This window comes from Phyllostomus hastatus, unplaced genomic scaffold (genome assembly GCF_019186645.2).
Source record: "Phyllostomus hastatus isolate PE091 unplaced genomic scaffold, TTU_PhHast_1.1 phas_contig_948, whole genome shotgun sequence".
NCBI lineage: Eukaryota > Metazoa > Chordata > Mammalia > Chiroptera > Phyllostomidae > Phyllostomus > Phyllostomus hastatus.
The window spans coordinates 836,212-857,764 of record NW_025333993.1 but is presented as its reverse complement, the minus strand read 5'-3'; the positions used below and the strand labels follow the sequence as shown (position 1 = coordinate 857,764).

Sequence of the window (21,553 nt, the reverse complement as noted above, 5' to 3'; positions counted from 1 at the left end):
AGCCCAAGTAGACTGCGACAATGTAGTTTTTAATTTATTATGACTTTTTCTTTGATTTGTAGGTCATTTAGAAGAATACTTTTAAATTTCCAAACATGCGCACTTTCTATTTTCTTATTTTATTCTTCTCCAGCAAGATTGCATTGCCCAAATGTCTTGTTCTTTATGATTTTAATGCTTTGAAACTTGCTAATATGCCTTATATCCAATATGGACTACAAGTTTTCTCAAGTGTTCCTGTGTGCTTGAAAAGAATTAGGTTCAGTGTTATATATTATCAGATAACTTGATAAGCATGTTACTCACATCTCCTATTTTTCTTACTCATACGTATTTTTTTGGTCTGGTTTTTACACCCATTACTAAGATAATTACACAGTTTCATTATGATTACGAATTTGTCTTAATTCTCTCTGTAGTTCTGTCAGTTTTTATTGTACTTATAAACTTTGAGACCATGTTTTTAGTGGCATGCAAATTTAAAATTGCTTTATCTTCTAGATGAATTGGGATTTTAATTATTATGAGTATTTCTTTTTATCTCTAGTAATAAATCTTTGCCTTTGTGGTATAACATGTCTGATGTTAATATAACCATTCCAGATTTCTTTAGGCTCATATTTGTATGATTCTTTGTTTTTTATCATTTTACTTCCAACCATATTCTTATACTTTAGATATGTCTCTTGCAAAGATTATGCAATTAGACTTTTTCAGCCACTCGGATATCTTTGTCTTTTAATTGGAACATTCAACTCATTTACATTGAATGTAATTACTGATCTAGTTGAGTTTAAATTCACAATTGTATTACATACAGGAGTGGGCAAAAGTAGGTTTATAGTTGTGCATACACAAAATAGTTTATTCTTATATTATTTATTTGTACTGTATTATAACTGTAAACCACCTTTGCCCACCCCTGTATTTATCTTGTTCTATATTTTGTGTTTATCTTTGTCTCTTTTCTGGTATTATTTTAAATTAGTACCATGATTTAAAAAAATCATTCTACTTTTCCTCTCTCTCTAGTACATTGGAGATTATATTGTATATTTTTGTGTGTGTGTGTGGTTACTATCTAAATTAGATAATGTGTTACTAATGTCTTCAGATAATGCAGTTATACCTTCCTACTGGGCCCAGTATGGTGCAGAGATCATAGTTTCTTAGAATACTTGAAATCCATTCATCCCCTCCAGATTTATATGTGCTTGTTGTGTATTTTAATTCTCTGTCCCCTTTTGAAACTCCAGTAAATAATATTAATATTAACTATTTTATTTTACATGCTGTCAGTGTTCATTTAGATTTATTCACATATTTATTCATGTTTTACTTTTCATTGTTCTCTCTGACATTTCTGACCTTCATTCTGGGGTCCTTTCCCGTTTGCCTGAAGAACCTTCTCTAGACATCCCTTTATTGCAGGTTAGCTGCTGATAGACACTCCCTATTTTTTTCTAAAAATATTTTGATTTTACCTTTATTCTTTTCAAAATTCTTTCAATTTGCTTAAAATTTTTAAATACTAATTACATGCCATAAAATTTACCCTTTAAAGTTTATGATTTAGTGTTTTTGGTATTATCACAAGGTTGTGCAACCATCACTACCTAATTCAAGGACATTTTTATTACCTTAAAAACAAATCTCATACTGTTAACAGTAAGTCCCCATTCTTCTTTTCCTCCAGTGCCTGACAAGCATTAATCTAATTTCTATCTCTTGGAATCTGCCTATTATGGACACTTTATATGAATGGAATCATGAATATGAATGGAATCATAAATATCCCTTAGTATAAAATTTTCATGATTCATTGATGTTATAGCATGTATTAATACTTCATTCTTTTTCATGGGTGAATGATATTCCATGGCATGGGTATATCACATTTTATCTATATATCAGTAGGAAGACGTTTGGATTGTTTTCACTTTTTTTTTTTACTGTTATGAGTAATGCGTCATGAAAAGTCATGTACAAGCTTTTTTTTTTTTTAAATCCTCACCTGAGGATATATTTACTGATTTTAGAGAAGGGAGTGGGAGAAGGGGGAAGACACACACACACACACACACACACACACACACACACACACACACACAGAAGCATCGATATGAGAGAGAAGTATTGATAGATTGCCTCCCATATGCACTCCCACCAGAGATTGAACTGACTGGCATTGTAGTATATGCCCTGTCCAAGGATTGAACACTCAGCCCTTTGGTGTATGGGACAGTGCTCAAAATAACTGAGCCACTCGGCCAGGGCAGTGATGTAGTTTTTTTTTTTCCAGGAGATTTGCTGCTCTTTTTATCCAAGGCATAGATTTAGAAACTCTACTTTGATTATATGCATGATATATGACATTTTTTAAACTATTTGACCTTAGAATGATAATTTATTATTTTTAATTACAAAATTACTTTGATGTTTTTCTTTTTTTGAAGTAGAATAAGTTTCTTTTTTTTTAAGTGTTGTTCAAGTACAGCTTTCTGCCTTTTCCTCCCACCCCTCCCCACCACCCCAGCACTCCCTGCCACCCTCCCCCATTTTCACCCCCCCCTTGTTGTTGTCCATATGTCCTCTACAATTGTTCCTGTAACCCTTCACCCTTGATTTTTATATATGGTATGAAAGAGGAGTTTTACTTTATTCTTCTGCATATGGCTATCCAGTTGTCCTAACACTCTTTTTTGAAAAGACCATTTCTTCATTGAATGGTTTTAGCATCTCTGTTGAAAATCAAATGACCGTAAAATATGGGTTTATTTCAGAACTCTCAGTTCTATTCCACTGATCTATACATCTCTCTTTATGACAGAACCATATAGTCTTGATTAATGGAGCTTTGTGTTAAGTTTTAAAATTGGTAAGTGTGGGTCCTCCATCTTTGTTCTTATTTAAGGTTGTTTTGACTATTCCTGGTTACTTGAATTTTCATACTATTTTTAGGATTAGCTTGTCAGTTTCTTCATGAAAGGGATATTTGATAGGGATTGTGCTGAATGGGTAGACCAATTTGGGAGTATTGGCATTTTAACAGTATTAGGTCTTCTAATCCATGAGTGTGGAATTTTTTTAGCTGTAGTAGGTTTTAGTGGATTACTGAGGATTTCTATGTCATGTATAAGATTATGTCATTTGCATATATGGACAATTTTACTTCTTTCTAATCTGGATAATTGTTATTCCTATTTCTTGTGTAATTTCCATGCTTTTGACCTCTAGTATAATGTTGAATTGTTCTGGCAAGGGCAGACATCCTTATCTTGTTCCTGATCTTGGGATGCTTTCGGTCTTTCACCATTATGTATGTTGTTAGCTGTGGGTTTTTGTAAATGGCCTTTATTAGGTTGAGGAAATACCTTTCAATTTTTATTTCATTGAGTATTTTTCTCACAAAAGGGTGTTTTTGTGGTCAGATTCTTTTTCTGTATCTATTGAGATGAACATGTGGTTTTGTCCTTTATTTCATTAATGTCTTGCCTTACATTGACTGATGTTTGTATGTTGAACCAACCTTGCATTCCTTAGATATAAATCCCAGTTGGTCATGGTAGATAATCCTTTTTATATGTTGTTGGATTCAGTTTGTTAGTGTTTTGTTGAGGGTTTTTGCATCTGTATTCTCAAGACATATTAGTATGCAGTTTTTTTTCTTGTGATATCTTTGTATGATTTTGATATGAGGACAATACTGGCCTTGAGTGAATAGGGAAGTATCCTTTCATTTTTCTTCAATTTTTGGGAAGAGTCTGTGCAGGATAATGTTAATTCTTCATAAATGTTTTGTAGAATTCACTGGTGAAGCCATCTAGTCCTGGACTTTTCCTTGTGGAAGACTTTCAGTTACTAACTCAATGTCTTTATTTATTTTAGATATATTGAAATTTTTTATTTCTTGTTGACTCATTTTTGAGCTTGTGTCTTTCTAGGAATTAGTTCTTTTTACCTAGGTTGTCTAATTTTTTGGCAAACAATTGTTCATAATATTTATTTATAATTTTTTAAATTTTTGGTAGTTCTGATTTTAGTAATTTTAGTCTTCTCTCTCTTTTTCGTGGTCAATCTAGATAAAGATTTATCAATTTTGGTGATATTTTCAAGAATCACCATTTGGTTTCATTTTTTCTCTATTGTTTTCTATTTCCTATTTCATTTACTTTTGCTCTAATATTTGTTTTTTCCTTTCTTCTTTTAGCTTTGGATTTAGTATGCTCTTTTTAAATTTCTTAAGGTGGATATTTGGGCTATTAATTTGAGATATTTGTTCCTTTTTAATATTGGTGTCTCAGGTATAACTTTTTCTAATCACTGCTTTTGCTGCCTCTTATAAATTTTGGTATGTTGTGTTGTCATTTTCAGTAATCTGAAAGTATTTCCTAATTTTCCTTGTGATTTCTTCTTTGACTTCTTGGGTATTTAGAATTGTGTTGTTTAATTTCCACAAACTTGTGAGTTTCTGTTTTTGGCCTCAATTTCTTTCCCTTGCTGTCAGAGAACAAAAATAATGTGATTTCAGTTCTTTTAAATTTTGAGACTTGTTTTTCTGGCTTAACATTTGGTCTCTCCTGAAGAATGTTCCATGTGTAGTTTAAAATAATGTATTTTTATTTTTAAATTGTTTTATAGGGCTGTTAAAATCTTCTTTTTCCCTCTCAATCTTCTGTCTTGTTCAATCCTGTACTAAAAATAGTATATTGAAATCTCCAGCTATTATTGTTGAATTGTCTAATTCTCCCTTCATTTCTATTAATTTTTTTTTGTTTCATGCATTCTGGGGCTTAGCTGTTAGATACATGTGTGTATGATTTTTATATATTGTCTTGAATAACAATTTTTGTTTTTAAGGCCATTTTGTCTAAAGTAAGTATAGCCACTATAGCTCTCTTACATTTTGTTATTTATTTATTCATTGATTTTCAGAGAGAGGAGAAGGGAGGGAGAAAGACAGGGAGAGAAACATGCATGAGCAAGAGAAACAATTGATTGCCTCTCCCTTACCCCCAGCTGGGGACCTGGCCAGCAACCCAGGCATGTGCCTTGACAGGGAATTGAACCCGTGACCTTTTGGATGTTTGCAGGCCAGCACTGAGTCCACTGAGCCACACCAGCTAGGGCCTGTTTACATTTTATGTATTTTTTCAGCCTTTCATTTTCAGTCTATTCATGTCTTTGAATTTAAGAGTGTACTTGTATACTGCATATAATTGGATCATGTTTTTAAAAAAAATACAGTAGTTTCTGCTTTTAAATTGGAATGCTTAATCCATTTACATTTATTGCAATTCTAATAAGGTGGGATATATTCCTGCTATTTTGCTGTTTGTTTTTTATATGTCATGTCTATTTATGTCTATTTAATTTTGTATTCTTCATTGTTGCCCTCTTTTGCGTTAAGTAGACAGTTTCTAGTGTGCATTTTAAATTCCATTGCCATTTATTTTACTATTTATTTTTTGTTATTTTCTCAGGGGTTGCCTGGGAAACCCCTATCAACAACTTATAAGAATTTAGTTTGGATTCATACCAATGTAAGTTCAATAATATATAAAACTTTGCTTCTGTATATCTCAATTACCCCCCTCTCCTTTGTGCTATTATTGTCTTACAAAGCACATCTGTACACATTCTGTGCACATCAAGTCAGATTTACAAATATTGTCTCTTACAGTTATCTCTTATTCCAGATAGGAGAAAATAGTTGCAAACAAACATTACATTTATATTGTCTTTTATAATTACTTTTGCAATTACTTTTACTGGTGTTCTTTATTTCTTTACCTGGATTTGAGGTACTAGCTAGCATTCTTTCATTTTGACCTAAAGGCATCGTTTTAGTATTTCCTGTGGGGCAGGTTTTCTAGTAACATAATCTGTCAATTTTTGTTATCTGAAAACATCTTAATTTCTCCCCCTCTCTTGCTTTTGAAGGAGATAGAAGTTTTGATGGATATAGAAATCTTGACAGTCTTTTTATAATTTTTACCTCTTTAAATATTGTTATATCCCTTTCTCTAGTCCTGAGAATTTAATTATGCATAAGTTGGTATGTTTGATGGTGTCCCGCAGATCTGTGAGGCTCTGATTTTTCTTTTTCCTTTTTTTGTAAGGAAGAGTTTATTCAAGGCAAGTACTACAATTGGGTTTTGTAGTAAGGGAGAGAGATTGGGCTCAACTCATGCATGCTCTGTTCATTTTTCTTCCTACTTTTTAATTTTTGTTCTTTAGACTGGAACATTTCAGTTGACCTGTCTTCAAGTTCACCAATTCTTTCTTGTCTGCTAAAATTTGCTCTTCAATCCTCTTAATGAATTTGTCGTTTCAGTTATTGTACTTTTCAGCTCCAGGATTTTTGTTGGGGTCCTTTTTATAATTTCTGTTTCTATGAGTAGTTTCAATGTGATAAGATATCATTGTCATATTTTCCTGTAATCCTTTGGATATGGTTTCCTTTAGTTCTTTGAACATATTTAAAATAGGTTATATATAGTCTTTATCTTGTAAAGCCATTATTAGAGCTTCCTCAGGACACTTTTTATTGATTGCTTTTTCCCTGTGTATAGGTTATACTCACTTATTTTTGTGTGTGTCTCGAAATGATTTGTTGAAAACTGAACATTTGGATAATATAGTGGCAGTTCTGAAAATACAGTTCTTCACTCTCCCATGGGATTTTTTTTCCTGCTTGTTGTAGTAGATTTTGTTTAGTTATTTTCCTGAACTAACTCTGTAAAGTCTGCATTCTTTGTCATGTGTTTCCGCTGAAGTCTCTGATAGGCTAGCCTAGTGGTCAGTTAATGACTGGATAGAGATTTCCTTAAATGACAGGACTCAGTAAATTTTCTAGTGTTTCCCAGTGGACTGTGTGTGTATATACTGGGGCATGCTTCAACATTTAATCAGTTAGTTGACGACTCAGTCTTCACTTCCTGCTTGTGCAGAGCCTCAAAGTCAGCCCAAAGTCAGTCTTGGGTTTTTCCTGGGCGTTCATACAGCCTTGGGTATGTATACAGCTCTACATATACATGTGGCCTTCTAAATTCCCAGGAATATATTGGAGTTTTTAAAATCCCCTATGGATATCTTATTCCTCAGCTTTTCCTTTTAAGCTTTTGGGTTAGTGTATTACTTAATGCACCTGTTGTCCACTGTCTCAGGCAGTTAAACAATTGCTTCTGTTTTGATGTACACCTCTGAGCAAAATGCTTTTGGCACTGGGCTAGCTCTGATTCAGGTCAAATAAAAACAGCCTTGCAAGTAGAACCTATTAGTCATATCAAAAAATGACAATTCTCTGGGAATAGGCTTTGCAAGAATTCTAATCGTATTCTGTCCCCTTAAAACCAGCTGCTAGACAGCTGGTTTTCTTTTTTTAAAAAAAAATTTGTTTATGTTTTTAGAGATAGGGGATGGGGGGGAGAGAGAGAGAGAGAGAAAGAGAGAGAGACATCGATGCAAGAGAGATACATCCATTGGGTGCTTCTGACATGCACTCTGACTGGGGACTGAACATGTCATGTGCCCTGACTAGGAATCAAACTGGTGACCTTTTGCTTTGTGGGACTCACCCAACCAAATGAGCCTCACTGGTCAATGCCACACTGCTGGTTTTCACTGTGATTGCAGGCTTCTGGTTTTCAAGAGTGCTATAAAGCTGAGGTGGCATTGGCGCAGGGTGAGGGGAGTGAATAGCAGTAGAGCAAGTTAAAACACTGCAGATTTGTTCTTCTTATGGAGATTCAACCATTTTTATTTAACAAATGCTCGCTAGATTGCTGCAAGCCTTTGGTTAAATTCCCAGTTATCTGAAAAAAATTGAGTCTGACAATTTTTGCTCTATTTTTCATTGCTTTTATGGAAGGGCGAATTTTTGGAGGTTGTTACTTTGCTATTTTCACTGACATCACCCTCTCACCTTTATTTTTAAAAGATTTTTTTCCTGTATATTGAGTTTTATGTTGGCATTATTTTCTTTCAACACATTGGAGATATCTTTCCACAGTGTCTGGCTTTTATTTTTCCTGTTCAGAATTCAGTAGTCAATATACCTGCTGTTCCTCTGGAGGTAATCTGTGTGTTTCCTATTGCTTTTAAAAGATTTTCTCATTGTCCTTAGGTTTCTGTAGTTTCACTAGGTTCCATGCATCCCTCCCTAAGGTATATTGGCTTTTGTATTGATGGCCTAATATCTTTTATAACCCTGGAAAATATGATGCCATTATCTTAAGATATCACTTGTGCCTCATCTTCTCTCTTCTTTCAGGATGCTTATTAAATGTGTTAGATCTCTAGCCATATATTCTCATGCCATCTCTGTAGTATTTTCCAGATTTTGGTCTCTCCATGCTTTAGTTGGAATATTTTCTTCTGACCTAGTTTCCAGTTCACCAGGTCTCCCTTCAGTTGCACCTAATCTGCTTTGAAACCTGTTCATGGTATTTTTACTTTTCAGTTCTACAGTTTTTAAAAATTGAAAGCTATGTTACTTTTTATAGCTTCTAATGTTTCATATTTTTGAACATAGCAAGTGTAGTGTATTTTGTTCATTTTTTAAGTTGCAATAAAATACATTTAACATTTTAACTATTTTAAAGTATACAGATTAGTGGTATTATTGTGCAGCCCTTGCCACCATCATCTCCATAGCTCTCTCATCTTATAAAACTGAAACACTATACCTATTAAACAATAGTTCCCCATCCCCTTTTCTCCAGCCCCTGAAAACCATCATTTTACTTTTTGTCTCAATGATTTTGACTGTTCTAAGCACCTCATGTATGTGAAATTATACAGTATTTGTGATTGGCTTATTCCACTTAACATAATGTCTTCAAGATTCATTTATGTCATAGCGTATGTCAGAATTTCCTTCCTTTTTATTTCTGAGTAATATTCCATTATATTAATATGCTACAATTTGCTTATCCATTCATCCATCAGTAGACACTTGGGTTGCTTCTATGTTTTAGCCATTGTGAATAATGCTGCTATGAATATGTATGTATAAGTATCAATTAAATACCCCCTTTTCAATTCTTTTGGGTATATATCCAGAAGTGGAATTGTTGGATCATATGGTAATATTATATTGAATTTTTTAATGAACTGCCATATTCTTTTCCATACATCATAGTGTTTTTTGCTGTAGTAAAACATGTATAACATAAAGTTTACCATTTTAAGTGTACACTTTCAAGTGTACATTTCTTTGGTATTAAGTATATTCATATCATTGTGTAACCATTGCCACCATCCATCTCCAGAGCTTTATCTTGCAAAATTGAAACTGTCCCCATTAAACAATAGTTCTCTCCCCTGGTCCCCTGGCACTCACCATCCTACTTTCTGTCTTTATGAATATGACTACTCTGGGAACCTCTTATAAGTGAGGATTCATATAGTATTTGTCCATTTGTGACTGGTTTGTTTCATTTAGCGTAATGTCCTCAAGGTACTTCCATGTTGTAGCATGCGTCAGAATTTCTTTTTTTAGAAAGGCTGATTTATATTCCGTTGTATGTATAGAACACGTTTTGCTTATCCATTCGTCTGCTCTTGGACACTTGGTTGCTTCTACCTTTTGGCTATTGTGAATAATGCTGCTATGAACATGGTTGTACAAATATCTGTTTGAGTTTCTGCTTTTACTTTTTTGGAGGCGTGTACTCAGAATTGGAATTGCTGGATCATATGGTAATTCTGTGTTTAATTTTTTGAGGAACTACCATACCATTTTCTACTTCAGTGGTATCATTTTACATTCCCATCAACAATGTACACAGATTCCAATTGCCCTGCATCCTCGCCAACACTTTTATTTCCTAATGGGTATGAAGTGATATTTCATTATTGATTAGCATCCCTTATGTTGTGCATTTTATGTGTTTATTGGCCATTGATTTATCTTCTTTAGAGAAATGTCTATTCAAGTCTTTTGTCCATTTAAATAAATGGAGTTGTTTGTTATTGTGTTATTCCAAGTGTTTTTTTGATAGCCTAGCCTACATTGGATAATTCTAACTTCTTATGTCTTTGTGGATCTGTTTTTGTTATTTGTGACTTCTGCTGTTCCTTGCTCATGGTGTTTTACTTCTTTGCAAGTGCTAGACATTGTATTTGCAGAATTATTTTGAGGAATAATTTGAGACCTAGGGTGATTGTCTCTGTCTTGCTATTCAGGGTATCTGAAGGCATGGCTGTGGATGGGAGAGAAATCCTATATTCTAATTTGTGTGTACAGCTGTGCCCTTCCTTTAATCAAGGAGTCTTTCTGGGCTTTTGCTTCTCAGAATATTTTCAGCCTTACATTATACTCCCGGGGACTTGAAGGGGTGGCTTTTCCTACTAGGTGAGTCCCATGTTTCTAGACTGTTTCTAGATACTGTCCTGTTTCTCTCAAGCAGGCCAACTCTGCCTACCCTCAGCCCTTTCTCTGATGCCCCATTAGGCAGTCACCCAGACTGCCTGCACTCCCTTTCCACCTGTTCCTTGGTTGGGGGCTGGGTGTGAGTATGGTCTGCCTTTAGGTGATTACTGGAAACACTTTGCAATGCATGAAATAGGGCATCCTTATTACCATCTGCCTGACAATGGTTTTTATTATGGCATCATCCCTCTTCAAAGAATCCATTCTGTCTTAATTCATAACTGTTGAAATATGTATTTAATGACAGAGAATTTAAAAGAGGAAAATTCTGACTTAAACTTTTTCTTTGGGGATTATTTGACCCATTTTCTATTTCTTTACCATTTGGAAATGAAGCTGTACATTTGTGGAAGTTTTCTAGACAGACATTACAAGGGTGTGTCATGGTAGTCCATCTTTCTTGTTTGTATCTATATTCACATTGGAAAATCAAGCCTTTCTGATTTTACATGAAGAAAAAATAGAACACTTCACTTTTGGGGGAATAAGTTAGTATATAAATAAGTAAAATTGATGAAGAAAACTATTTTGAGCCCAGGTTGCAGTGATGTGGAAGACTCACAGGACAGCCCTCTTTGCCTGCTGGTAGCCGGGGCTTGGAGCCCATCTCTTGCTCTGCATCTGTTTCTGCTTTGAAGAAAGGGGGATATGAGTACCTGGCCTATTATTTCTCTTGGGGGCATTGTGGAAGAGAAATGAGATGATAGACACGCAAACACATTCAATTGTAAAGCTCTCTGGTGGATAAGGCATTATTATTTCATCTTGAAGTACTTTGGGGGATTAATAATTTATGTAGCACACTAAGTTCATCCTTTAAAGCCAAGTGCTCCTACTGTAATATACTGTACCCAAACTAACTCTGGAAACTTAACAGCTTCACAGAGAGAAGGGGGCCAGTGAACATGCCCCTTGGTGATTTTTACTGAGTTCGGTGCTTTTTCAGAGAGTTCTTAGCTTTATTCATAATTATCCTTAAGCAAATAAGAAATAGTCCAAGATGGTGACACTTGAAGGAGAGTGAAATTTATAGTTATCTATAGTACGACACAGTTAATAATTGTCTACAGAACTTAATGTTCCAAACTGGCAGTTTGAGTTTTCAAGGAGTTCTAAACATAGGAGGTTTTATAATAGAACCATGTTTCTTATGAATGTCTTCCATAGCCCCTTTTGATTAAACTTTTGCTGAATTTTCTAGACTTGATTAATTACCTCCTTAATTAATAGCTAATAATGAAGTAGATTGTTTTACTTACTGAGAAACTGTTCATCTTGAGATAGCCATACTTCTCTCAGGAAGCTGAAAGATTGGGTTTAATGGTCTTTTCAAATTCTTGTATTATCCACATGATTGGCATGGTGGCTGATATTGAGAGAAGTTATCATAGCTGCATTTATCTTAAGGCACTGGAATGACATTTGGACCACCGACCTGCACAGGGGTCTGGGACCATAACTTTGATCTCCTCTTTTCCCTGCCTCCTGAAGCTGGGCTCCGGCTCCCACATGGCACCCTGACTTCTCCTGGCACATTTGGATCCCCAGGGGCTTTTGCTCTTGGGCAAGCCCCACACAGAACCTGTCGTTCTGTTTCTTTTGTTCTGGGCACAGCTTCTCCTGGGCCAACAGGGATACAGTGGGGAGTAGCTGCGCTTCCTGGCATTCTACATCAAGGTCCCCAGAGACTCTCCCATGTACAAGAACAAAATGCAGTTGAGGCAGGGCACTGTGCTTTACTGGACTTGCTGAGGAGAGCCTGGCTTCAGGTCTTCTTTCCTTCAGGCCCAGCAGTAAGTGCCTAGGAACAGCAGTGCATGGGGTCATTTCAGTGAGTCTGCGCTATGGTGTGTGAGCCCCTCTGCCTCTTGTTGGGTGCTGAGGCTGAGGTTCTCGGCTGAGCCTGTCTGCAGAGTGTAAGATCTTGTTCAGGCAGACATACTCCTACATATAGGCCCGGCCTCAACTGGTCCACCAGGGAAATCTGCAGGTGAGGCCCCAGCATTATTACTTGCAGCACCATTAGACAAAGAACTAGATTGAAATATTGAGCTGGAAGGGAGTCACAAGTCATTCATAAACAGAAAATTAAATTCCACCCTAGGAGGGAGGACTATCTGATGAATAGTCAAAGGGCACTCAGTTATGAACCGATAATGGTCATGCTGAGGGCTAGACATGGTAGATATCTTGCTTCACCAGTAGGTGCAGAACTAGGTCTCCAACCCTCTTCTCTGCTCTCTTGACACCCTAAGTACACCCATGATATCTATGACCTGCGGACCCTCAGGGTACTTCAAAACCCTTTCAGAGGGTTGGTGAGGTCACAACGATTTTCATAATGGTACTGAGCCATTATTTCCTTTCTTACTGTGTTGATATTTGAGCTGATGACACAAAATGATGGAGGGTAAAAAAACCATGGCCGCCTGAGCACCATCAAGGCTGGGTCCCAAACTTTACTTGCATTGATGGTGTCCTTCACCACCCCCCACCTCGAATACATCATGATGTTGCTTAAAAGCCAACATCATTTAAAAATGTCCTTGATGAGCTGGTGTATCTCTCCACACGATGCCCCTCTCTTTTCTTGGACAATGAATAAAAACTTTATTCTCTACAAAAAAAGAATGTCCTTGATGAAGCAATAAGAATTATTAATTTTATTAAATCTTGACCCTTAAGCACCTGTCTTTTTAATATTCTGAGAGACAGAATTGAGAGTTCACTTAATGCATGTCTGCAGATGGAATTACAATGATTGTTTTGAGGAAAAGCTCTTGTGCTTTTTGTGGATTGGGAGCTGAACTAGCTCCTCTTCTCATGAAATACTGTTCTTTAAAGAATAACTGACAGACAAACTATGGTTATTCACACTTGTGTTTTTGGCTGACAACATCTGAAAATTGCACCTGTCACTTCAAAAGTGAAATAACTCCCTGCATTTGTTGTAACTGATAAAATTTGAGTTTTCAGTAAAAAATTAGAAGTCATATCTGCCATTGAAAGCTTGATAATTTCCCAAACTCAAAGACATTTTTTATAAACCCAGGTGGTGATATTAACAAATGTGATTTTTTGACATTGTATATTGAAATTGTTAACATTTGGGAGATAACTCAGTGAACCATTATTTTTCAAATGACTAATGCATGTTGTTAAAACAGTTATGCATGAGCAAAATATCTGTTCAAGGTGCAGGACTGCCTGATAATGGGTTTTAATGTGATATAGTCTGAAAAGTTTATTTTTAGTTTATTGAAAAGTTCATTCAGATTCCATGTTGCAACTAACTGTTAAGAAATGACCACTTACCAAGTGTTTATGTATGAATTTTCCAAAAGAGTAGCATCCACAGTGGTCTGATAAACCTATGAAAATATGCCTCCTGTTTCTAGCCACGTGTCCATGTGAGGATGGGCTTTTTCACATACTTTAACCAGAACAACAGGTTGCAACAGATTGAATGCAGAAGCAGATATGAGAATATAGCTGTGTTTTATTAACCCGATATCAAAGAGTTCCACAAATTCTTCTGACTAATATTTTTTTTAATTTATTTTTGTTTTGGAAAATAGGTTTTTTAATAAAAATTTTATTTTTGATAACATATTATGGGTTTATTATTCATTGTGAATGAATTACTGAATATATAATTTTGAAATCTCTGTGTTAATTTCAAGTACTATAAATATCAATAGAACCTACTTAAAAAATCATTTGAAGATCCTGACTTTTGGCCAAGATGGAGGCATTGGTAGATACAAAGCATCCTTTGATTGCTTCCATGCACAACCAAAGGTAGGACAACAACCAATTTAAAAACAAGAAACAGCCAGAACTGCCAGAAAATTGAACTGTATGGAAGTCTGGTAACGAAGGAGTTAAAGAAGAAACATCCATCCATACTGGTAGGAGGGGCAGAGAGGACATGCAGCAGGGAGCAGACCAGGCAAGTGAGGTGGCAGCTGGAGGACCAGGCTGTCCCACATTTCTGAGTGGATAAACCAGAAGGAACAACTGGAGAGTAAGACAGACTGCACAACCCAGGGTTCGCAAAACCTCCTGCTATAAAAACCTGTGGGGATTGCGGTGGTGAGGGAAACGCCCAGCCTCAAATGAGAGTTCATTGGAGAGACCCACAGGGTCCTAGAAGGTGCACTAGCCCTCCCACTCAGGAATCAGCACCAGAAGGACCCACTTTGCTTGTGGGTAGCAGGGGAAGTGACTGAAAGAGGGTGAGAGCCGAGCAAGTGGCATTGTTCCCTCTCTGACCCCTCCCACACATACAGCTCCACAGCAAAACGAAGTGGGTTGCCTCACCCTGGTGAATACTTAAGGCTCTGCCCCTTATGACATAACAGGTGCACCGAGACAAAGAAATATGGCCCAAAGGAAAGAACAGATAAAAACTCCAGAAAAAGAACTAAGCCATGAGGGATAGCCAAACCTGTCAGATGTAGAATTCAAAACACTGGTAATCAGGATACTTACAGAAATGATTGAGTACAGGTGCAAAATAGAGGAAGAAGTGAAGGCTATGCAAAGTGAAATAAAGAAAAATATACAGGGAGCAAAGAACGAAGGGAAAGAAGCCGGGACTGAACCAACAATTTGGAACAGAAGGAAGAAATAAACATTCAAGCAGAACAGAATAAGGAAACAAAAATTTAAATAAATCAGGAGAAGCTTAGGACCCTCTTGGACAACTTTAAACATTCCAAAGTTGGAATCATAGGGAAGCCGGGAGAAAAGGAAGAGCAAGAAATTGAAAACTTATTTGAACAAATGATGAAGGAAAACTACCATAGTCTGGTGAAGGAAATAGACTTCCAGGAAGTCCAGGAAGCTCAGAGAGTCCCAAAAAAATTGGATCCAAGGAGTAATATGCCAAGACACATCATAAATACATTACCCAAGATTAAAGATAAGGAGAGAATCTTAAAAGCAGCAAGAGAAAAGGCGTTACCTACAAAGGAGTTCCCATAAAACTATCAGGTGATTTCTCAAAAATAAATCTTGCAGGCAAGAAGGGGCTGGAAAGAAGTATTCACAGTCATGAAAGCTAAGGACCTACATCCAAGATTACTCTATCCAGCATAACTATCATTTAGAATGTAAAGGCAGCTAAAGTACTTCCCAGATAAGGTCAAGTTAAAGGAGTTCATCATCACCAAGCCCTTATTATATGAAATGTTAAAGGAACTTAACTAAGAAAAAGAAGATCAAAAACTACAGTCAGTAAAATGACAACAAACTCAAAGCTATCAACAACTGAACCTAAAAAACAAAAACTAAGCAAACAACTAGAACAGGAAGAGAAACACAGAAATGGCGATCACATGGAGGGTTATCAGTGGAGAGAGAATGGGGAAAAAGATAGAGGGAATAAGAAGCATAAATGGTAGGTACAAAATAGACAGGGGAAGGATAAGAATAGTATAGCAAATGGAGAAGCCAAAGAACTTATATATATGACCCGTGGACATGAACTTGGTGGAAGGGGGGGTACAGGATGGAGGGGGGACAAAGGGGAGAAAAAAAGAATGGAACAACTATAGTAACATAATCAATACAATATACTTAAAAATAATTTGAGGAAATGAAAGGGATTCTGAATTCAAAAAGTTTGAGAACTGCTGGTTTAGTGGCATATGATAATGGGGGGATTGAGTGGAAACAGATGGTTTTGGTGAAGAACCTCAGAAAACTGCTGATTTGATGAGCTTTTACCAAACACTGAGTCAGAGAGAAGACTGAGTTATTTGTTTTTAGGTGAATGCTAACAGGAAAGTAGGTTCAATGGAAAGATGAACATTGGAAGGAAATTGAGGAATTTATTTCAACTTTAACATTGTAAATAACTTTAGAAATTGATGTCAGAATTTTTTTGTTTTAATTATATTTTATTGATTATACTATTACAGTTGTCCTGATTTTTCCCCCTTTGCCCCTGCCCCACACTCCCAACTCCCTCAGGCAATTCCCCACCCTTGTTCATGTCCATGGGTCATGCATATAAGGTCTTTGGCTACTCCATTTCCTGTACTGTACTTTATATCCTGATGACTATTCTGTAACTACCTATTTGTACTTCTTAATCCCCTCACCTCTTCACCCATTCTCCCACATCTCCCTCTCATCTAGCAACCATCAAAATGCTGTCTGTATCCATGGTTCTGTCTCTGTTCTTCTTTGCTTGGTTTGTTTTTAGATTCAATTATTGATTTGTAATTTTTGCCATTTTTAATGTTCATTTTGACCTTTTAAAAAATAAGTCCCTTTAACATTTAATATAGTAATGATTTGGTGGTGATGAACTCCTTTAGTTTTTTGTTGTCTGGGAAGCTCTTTATCTGCCCTTTGATTCTAAATGATTGCTTTGCTGGGTAGAGCAATCTTGGCTGTAGAATCCTGCTTCTCATGACTTTGAATATTTCTTGCCAATCCATTCTAGCATGCAAAGTTTCTTTTGAGAAATCAGCTGACAATCTTATGGGAACTCGCCTGTAGGTAACTACCTCCTTTTCTCTTGCTGCTTTTAAGATTCTCTTTATCTTTAACCTTTGGCATTTTAATTATGATGTATCTTGGAGTGGGCCTCTTTGCATCCATCTTGTTTGGGACTGTCTGTGCTTCCTGGACTTGCATATTTCTTTCCTTCACCGAATTAGGGAATTTTCTTTCATTATATATTTTCAAACGGATTTCCAGTTTCTTGTTCTTTCTCTTCTCCTTCTGGCACCCCTATGATGCAAATGTTGGACCTCTTGAAGTTGTCCCAGAAGCTGCTTATGCTATCCTCATTTTTTTGGATTTTTTTTTCTTCTTGTATGATTGGTTGTATTTTGGTTCCTTATGTTCCATATCATTGATTTGATTCTTGGCTTCATCCATTCTACTGTTGTTTCCCTGTAAATTGTTTTTTATTTCAATTAGTATATCCTTCTTTTCTGACTGGATCTTTTTTATGCTGCTGAGGTCCTCACTAAGTTCCTTGAGCATCCTTATAACCAATGTTTTAAACCCTACATCTGATAGATTGTTTAGCTCTTTTTTTGGAGTTTTGGTCTGTTCTTTCATTTGGGCCATGTTTCTTTGTCTCTTCATTTTGGCAGCCTCCCTGTGTTTGTTTCTATGTATTAGGTGGAGGTGCTTTGACTCTGTGTCTTAGTAGTGTGGCCTAATATAGTAGGTGTCCTGTAGGGTCCAGTGGGATGGCCTCCCCTGTCACCCAAGTTGGTACTTGAGGTGCATCCTTCGTGCAGGCTGAGCACACTCTGCTCTTGTATTTGAGCCTTGGTTGCTGTTGGTGAATCAATGGGAGGGATTTACCCAGGCCATTCAGCTGCAGGGACTGGCTGTGACCACTTACCACCCACCTCTGCTTTCCGTGGAGGATAAGCAGCGCAGTGGCAGTGTGGTGGTACTCTGATGTAGTCTGTAGCTGTCCACTGGGTGCACTGGCCCTGGGGTTTTCCAGGTGGTGCAGGCTAAGGTCAGCCCTGTCGCCTGCCCTCCCCTCTACTCCCCTCCGCCACCATATTTTGCCTGGGTTGAGCTATAAAGCAATCTGAGATGGCTGCTACATGTTCTGGGCTTGGAGATACCCAAGTGAAGCACCTGTGAATCTAGGCTTGTTGTTGCTAGTGCTGGGTCTGGGGCTCACTGAGGCTAGCCATTGCTTTTGTTTGAGAGGATTTAGGGAGTTGTGAAGCATGAGCCAAGACCAGCCATTCATGTTGAAAAGCAGCTTGGTAGGGCCCATAAGTTGGGTGGGGTGGAGTCTCTGGGCATCTCCAAGGCGGGTCAAACAGTGTTAGCCAGGTTGATGGAGTCTCAGTGATGGCACCAACTTGCTATCTCTGGGGGTGGGGAGGGTTTAGAAAAGGAACAATGGCCTCTGATTGCCTTGGTGTCAGGTACTTCAGTTTCTCCTTGTATACCACTGGTGCCTTTCAAGCTGCTACTCTAGGCCTGAAGCTCAGGGGAGAGAGTGAGTAGGTGAGTCTGTGTGTGGGTTCTTTAAGGGGAGCTGCTTGGGACTCCAGAGGTTTCTTCCACTGACTTAATCCCTGCTCGTTTTTGCAGCCAGAGGTTGTTGGGACTTATCTTCCTGGCACTGGAACCCTGGGCTGGGGGCTTGGTGTAGGGCTGTGACTCGTTGCTCCTGAGATATCCTTCCCAAATTTTTATTACCATATGTGGGTGAGGGATCAGCCCATTCACGCACACCTGTACCCCTCCTATCAGGGTGGATGGGTGTAGTTTCTTTAACTCCGTAGTTGTCAGAGTTCCATTCAACTTGATTTCTGATGGTTCTGAGTGATGGTTCTTCTATAGTTTAGTTGTAATTTTGATGTGGTTGTATGAAGAGGTGAGTCCTGTCTGCCTATGCCACCATATTGATCAGAAGTCCAGAATTTGATTTTCAACTCAAAAACTCTGAGTGATTTTGCTCTGTGATGGAGACTGACTCCAGATTGTTCTGTAATTCGACAACATTTATCAGTACCAGTATTATTAGTGGGGTATAGACCTCTGTGATATGTGCTAAGATGGAGATCAAAAGTATTGTACAGTAGATAGTTTTACTGATCCTGATGTTTTTTTTTTCCTAAGGTTTCTTTTTTTTTTAATGAGGGAAAGAAGGTTGGTAGGACAAGCTCTCAACTGAAAAGCTGCCTAAGAATATACAGTTGGCCCTCCATATTCACAGGTTCTGCATCTGTGGGTTCTGCATCTGTGGATTCAACCAACCTTGGATCAAAACTATTTTTAAAATGTTACATTACTGCTGACGTGTACTGTGAAGTTAAGCCTACAATGATTGTATCTGTACTGAACATGTGCAGATATTCTTTTCTTGTCATTCCTCAAAACAGTATAGCAACTATTTACATAGTGTTTACATCATATTAGGTATTATAAGTAGCCTACAGATGATTTCAAGTATATGGGAGGATGTGTGTAGATTATATGCCAATACTACACCATTTTATATAAGTGACTAGAACATCTGTGGATTTCAGTACTCTTTATGGGCCTTGGAATCAATATCTCTTGCAGATACCTAGGGATGACTGTTAAGACAGAGGAAACAGGGAAGTTGTGCTTCTGCACAGCAGCTACAGAAGGGCTCTTGTGCCAGAGTGACATGGTGAGTGAGGAGGGAGTGACTGTTGGCTGGCCGGCTTACTCCAGTTTACTGGGTACCAGTGGGGAAACAAAGGTAAAGAAGCATGCCTCTTGACCAGAGATGTCATTGTCATGGATGAACTACATTGCCCATAGGGAGTGTGGGGACACAAACCCATGTGCCTACAAAGTGGTGGTGCCATGTGCTCATCCCAGCTCTTCCTCATGGCTCTCTCCCTGGGTGGGAACTCTGGGTTGATTCCAGTGGTCTGTATAGAAAGAACAACAAAGCTACTTCTAATAGGAATCAGGGAATAGGGAATTCTGTTTAACTGCATTTCCCTTTCAGTTCCCAGATCATCATGAGAAAAATATTTTAAACTATAAGATTCAGTTTCTAAGTTATTACCTAGAAGGTGTTAAACATGATAGAATCTTTCTAAAAAAAGGGAATTAGCAGAGCCACAGGGCATCATAGACCACAGAATATTAGTAATCCAAGGCTCCTGAGAAACCAGGTGTAGAGCTCCTATCTCAGAGCACAAACTTGTGGGGCAAACACTGTCACTGGTGTGAGTGGGTTTTGCCCCCTGTTCCTTGGAGCTAGGACTGAAGTCAGAAACCTGGCTTCTTGTCCCCATATTATGATAAACTTTGTGTGCCTTTGGACTCTTAATGCCTGTGTCTCTTTCTGGAAACAGGTGTCAGTGAGGTTGGTGTTAGTGAACAGGAAGAGGGGTGTGTGGTGAGATCTGTGCCGGAGTGGAGTGGAGGGAGGGCAGAGCGAACTTGGGCTTACCTTCTAAGTGCCACCATCACCTCTTGCTGGTTAAGTCATGCATGGGAGCCTCACTGCACCCCCAGCCAAGGCCTCCAGAATGAGAGAATAATGCAAATTTGGGAAATAATGTGGGATTGTTGGTCTTTGGGCCATTTGGGAACCACTTCTGCCTAGAGACTTATTTTCTGATGCCTTCAGAGGTGTGGATTAGGTGATCTGTGGCCACTAACTTGTTTCATTCCCTTGGTGTGTGAAGATTTTCCTCCATTTGTGGGCTGTATTTGAGTTGCTACATCAAGTGCAGGGCTGTGACAGGTGATGTTAATGAGCTAGCTGGTCTTTAAATAGCACGGCTCCTATAAACAGAATCACCTGTTTTATGGCCTGATATTGAAGACGATTGCTCACAGAGGATTCTGAGTGGCTGGTGGTAGGACATTAGAAAGTCAGTGAAATGCTACTTGCCCCCTGCCATGAGGCAGGACTAGCTGAGAATACATATACCCCATCAGAGCTGCTTCTTTGTATTGGACTGGAATTATCCCTCACCAGGCATTAAACTCAGGTTGCATCAGAATGAAGAATGGCCAAGCCAGAATCTTCTCCTTGATTATCAGGAACTTAATCATTTGTTCTCTGAGTCAGCTTAATGGCGGGTAATGTTCGCATCACATTCTTTTGGGGCTGGGCCAAGAACCAGCATGCTTGCCAGCATTTCAGCGATGAGCTCATCAGCCTTTCGGCTCCCACATTCCTGGCGAAGAGCTCCACTGGAATTAATACTGTCACTGCAGCAGACTAGAACCATCACAAAGATTGCTCTTTCTTTTTCTGTGCCATGTGCTGGCTCTTGCTTTCATCAAGTGAGTCCTAAACCTCTTCCTCTTCAGAAAGTCTTCTCAGGCTGAGGCTGTGAGTTGTGGTGCTAGGAGTTCAACCCAACACATTGTTTACAGAAAAGCCCTGTGCTGGTGGATGCTAAGGATGTAAACACAGGTGAGCAATAGCCCCACCCCCGAGAAGCATATAATCCATCGGGATGGAGATAACGCAAGAACGTAAGTCTCAGCACCATAGAGTGTCAGCTATGCATCTTCAGAGAAGAGCGAAGGAAGGACATGGAGCTTTGAAAGGCAGGCACTTTGGAGGGATGGAAGAAGGCCTTGGAGAGGACAGGCATTTCAGCTTGATCTTGG

The 21,553-nt window shown here is 38.0% G+C and overlaps 1 protein-coding gene across 18 annotated transcripts in view; it reads left to right on the top strand.

The window, feature by feature from the left end:
- PCBP3 (poly(rC) binding protein 3) overlaps positions 1-21,553 on the top strand; it is a 219,144-nt gene that overhangs the window by 9,335 nt on the left and 188,256 nt on the right. Inside the window, exon 1 of one of the 18 annotated variants that reach the window (XM_045852710.1) lies at positions 21,234-21,353. The exons of 16 other annotated variants lie outside the window; for them this stretch is intronic. The gene's annotated coding sequence lies outside the window, so the exon portion shown is untranslated. Of the gene's footprint in view, positions 1-21,233; positions 21,354-21,553 lie in introns of those variants that run through there. One more of the 18 variants, XM_045852717.1, reaches the window with a different exon arrangement.